The sequence below is a fragment of the Sitophilus oryzae genome, unplaced genomic scaffold (genome assembly GCF_002938485.1).
Source record: "Sitophilus oryzae breed Bouriz unplaced genomic scaffold, Soryzae_2.0 scaffold_149_pilon_pilon, whole genome shotgun sequence".
NCBI classification, from domain to species: domain Eukaryota; kingdom Metazoa; phylum Arthropoda; class Insecta; order Coleoptera; family Curculionidae; genus Sitophilus; species Sitophilus oryzae.
The window spans coordinates 1,727,971-1,732,224 of NW_022146169.1; positions in this window are offsets into that span (position 1 = coordinate 1,727,971).

Here is a 4,254-nt window from a genome sequence, read left to right on the forward strand (position 1 = left end):
TTCAATTACCTCGGCAGTTTGATTTCGGAAAAGACCAATATCGAGTCTGAAATTCAGTACAGGATTAGCAGCGCCTCAAGAGCATTCTGGAAATTAAAAGACAGGGTTTTCTACAATCATGACTTGAGCACAAAAACGAAACTTGCAGTGTACCGAGCAATAATAATTCCCACCAAGTTATATGGAAGCGAAACCTGGGTGCCGTACCGCCGACACATGAACGCATTAAACAAGTTGCAACAGAGACATATTAGACAACTCTTAAGAATCCATCATGTCTCAAACGTATCGGTCCTTGAAAAAGCTAACTGCGAGAGTATCGAAGTCATGATTACAAAGTCCCACTTAAGATGGGCTGGTCACGTATGCAGAATGCAAGAAAACCGCATACCAAAATCTCTGCTTTACGGTGAGCTTGTAGACGGTAAGAGAAGGCCGGGTGGACAACTCAAAAGGTACAAGGATATTTACCACGAAAACTTGAAGGGAATTGAAAAGCAGAATGAGTGGGAAGAAGCAGCTCACAATGGAGCGGAATGGAGAAGAATTGTAAAGTCAGTTAACACCAACGAAGAGGCAACAAAGCAATGATATTTTTGAACGTTTGAAGTGCGGTAGACAGATAACATCACGTATCGGGCTTTTCAGTCACAGAAAAGCTTACGAAAGAACGCCTTGCGTGACAATCTGATGCGTATCAAATACTCGTCAGCGAGTAATGGCAGTAGTAGTGGTACACTGACGTTAGGTGTGGGAGATATCGACGACATATTTCTGCTATACTACGACATTGCACTTGGCAATATAACAAGCTCAGGAAAGAAAACGCCTTGTGTGACCATCTTCTGATGCGTGTCAAATACTCGTCAGCGAGTAATGGCAGTATATGTGTATGTTTCAAGTCTAGAAATTATAAACATGCTCATATACGGCTCGGGTTATCGGGTCATCCATTTGAAGAAATAGATACGACTTAGGGTGGCTACAACGACGAATGTCTCCTAATTCTGCTGTTAAAACATAACAGTTGGTTTTTATATACAGGGTGGGGCCTCCCATACGCCGCGGAGGCGCCAAGAAGAACGACTATACAAACTATTGAAATGAAATTTTGTGAGCATATGTAGGTTAATTCAGAGCACTTTTTAAAAATATAGAGAGTTCTACAGGGTTTCCCCAAAAAAAGTTACATATCAAAGTTGTGTTTTTTGTAACGGAACACCCTATATATTAATTGATTTACGGATTCTGGGAGAAAAATAAAGGTGAGTTTTATAAGAGAAGTATATGACTAAAATGTAAGGTTTTTGACATATTTAACATTTTCTAGAAATAAAGAACAATTTTTAATTTGCAATAAAAGCTACCTAAATTGGAATTTACTCTTGTCCTTTAAATCAAATTACAACTTGATCCAAAAAGTTATACAGGATGAGACAAAATTAATATTGAATATTGATCACTTTTAAAAGCATGTTACTCTTTTATTTTAAATGGAACACCATTTGCATGATTTGATCTGGGTAGATCTTTATTATTTATTTGATAAAATCTAGGTGGCTGTGATATGTCCGATGTTAGGTCTGTTCGTTTTCCTGTTATTATCGATTCTGAATCGTCCTAGAACTCTCCAACGCATGCGCAAATGAAATAATGTCTTCATATTTCCTTCTGCGCATACGCATCACAATTCTAGGATGGTTCAGAATCGGTAATAACAGGAAAACGAAAAAAGCTAATAACTAGTTTACGATTCTGTGTCAGTTAAAGCAAAAATATTTCTCAGAAATTTCAAAGAGAAATCAGAGAGAATTGATATGATTCTATTAGTTGATATATAAATTTCCCATTGAACACCAGAATAATATACTGGGTGTTCCATTTAAAATAAAGGAGTAATTTGCTTTTAAAAGTGACTAATGTTTCATATTAATTTTGTCTCACCCTGTATAACTTTTAATAATGCAACTTGAAATTTACGTTTCACTCCACCTCCTGCCAAAACAGCACATTTCCGGACATGGGTTCCTATATTTAAATGACTTGTTTTGATGCCCTCTACAACCCCTTTTAGTTTGTCGCACTAATTGTGGGACACCCTGTATTTAAAAATACTCAAAATATAACAAATATATAGTCTTAGTAATTAAAAAATAATTGTAAATAAATAATTAAAAAGTAATAAATAACTGGAAATCAACAAAATTAAAATCTAAAACTATAGTAAAAACGAATAATTTATTATTATTCTATATTAGACAACTCTTAAGAATCCATCATGTCTCAAACGTATCGGTCCTTGAAAAAGCTAACTGCGAGAGTATCGAAGTCATGATTACAAAGTCCCGCTTAAGATGGGCTGGTCACGTATGCAGAATGCAAGAAAACCGCATACCAAAATCTCTGCTTTACGGTGAGCTTGTAGACGGTAAGAGAAGGCCGGGTGGACAACTCAAAAGGTACAAGGATATTTACCACGAAAACTTGAAGGGAATTGAAAAGCAGAATGAGTGGGAAGAAGCAGCTCACAATGGAGCGGAATGGAGAAGAATTGTAATGTCAGTTAACACCAACGAAGAGGCAACAAAGCAATGATATTTTTGAACGTTTGAAGTGCGGTAGACAGATAACATCACGTATCGGGCTTTTCAGTCACAGAAAAGCTTACGAAAGAACGCCTTGCGTGACCATCTGATGCGTATCAAATACTCGTCAGCGAGTAATGGCAGTAGTAGTGGTACACTGACGTTAGGTGTGGGAGATATCGACGACATATTTCTGCTATACTACGACATTGCACTTGGCAATATAACAAGCTCAGGAAAGAAAACGCCTTGTGTGACCATCTTCTGATGCGTGTCAAATACTCGTCAGCGAGTAATGGCAGTATATGTGTATGTTTCAAGTCTAGAAATTATAAACATGCTCATATACGGCTCGGGTTATCGGGTCATCCATTTGAAGAAATAGATACGACTTAGGGTGGCTACAACGACGAATGTCTCCTAATTCTGCTGTTAAAACATAACAGTTGGTTTTTATATACAGGGTGGGGCCTCCCATACGCCGCGGAGGCGCCAAGAAGAACGACTATACAAACTATTGAAATGAAATTTTGTGAGCATATGTAGGTTAATTCAGAGCACTTTTTAAAAATATAGAGAGTTCTACAGGGTTTCCCCAAAAAAAGTCACATATCAAAGTTGTGTTTTTTGTAACGGAACACCCTATATATTAATTGATTTACGGATTCTGGGAGAAAAATAAAGGTGAGTTTTATAAGAGAAGTATATCATCTACTAAAAATACTAAAATGTAAGGTTTTTGACATATTTAACATTTTCTAGAAATAAAGAACAATTTTTAATTTGCAATAAAAGCTACCTAAATTGGAATTTACTCTTGTCCTTTAAATCAAATTACAACTTGATCCAAAAAGTTATACAGGATGAGACAAAATTAATATTGAATATTAATCACTTTTAAAAGCATGTTACTCTTTTATTTTAAATGGAACACCATTTGCATGATTTGATCTGGGTAGATCTTTATTATTTATTTGATAAAATCTAGGTGGCTGTGATATGTCCGATGTTAGGTCTGTTCGTTTTCCTGTTATTATCGATTCTGAATCGTCCTAGAACTCTCCAACGCATGCGCAAATGAAATAATGTCTTCATATTTCCTTCTGCGCATACGCATCACAATTCTAGGATGGTTCAGAATCTGTAATAACAGGAAAACGAAAAAAGCTAATAACTAGTTTACGATTCTGTGTCAGTTAAAGCAAAAATATTTCTCAGAAATTTCAAAGAGAAATCAGAGAGAATTGATATGATTCTATTAGTTGATATATAAATTTCCCATTGAACACCAGAATAATATACTGGGTGTTCCATTTAAAATAAAGGAGTAATTTGCTTTTAAAAGTGACTAATGTTTCATATTAATTTTGTCTCACCCTGTATAACTTTTAATAATGCAACTTGAAATTTACGTTTCACTCCACCTCCTGCCAAAACGGCACATTTCCGGACATGGGTTCCTATATTTAAATGACTTGTTTTGATGCCCTCTACAACCCCTTTTAGTTTGTCGCACTAATTGTGGGACACCCTGTATTTAAAAATACTCAAAATATAACAAATATATAGTCTTAGTAATTAAAAAATAATTGTAAATAAATAATTAAAAAGTAATAAATAACTGGAAATCAACAAAATTAAAATCTAAAACTATAGTAAAAACGAATAA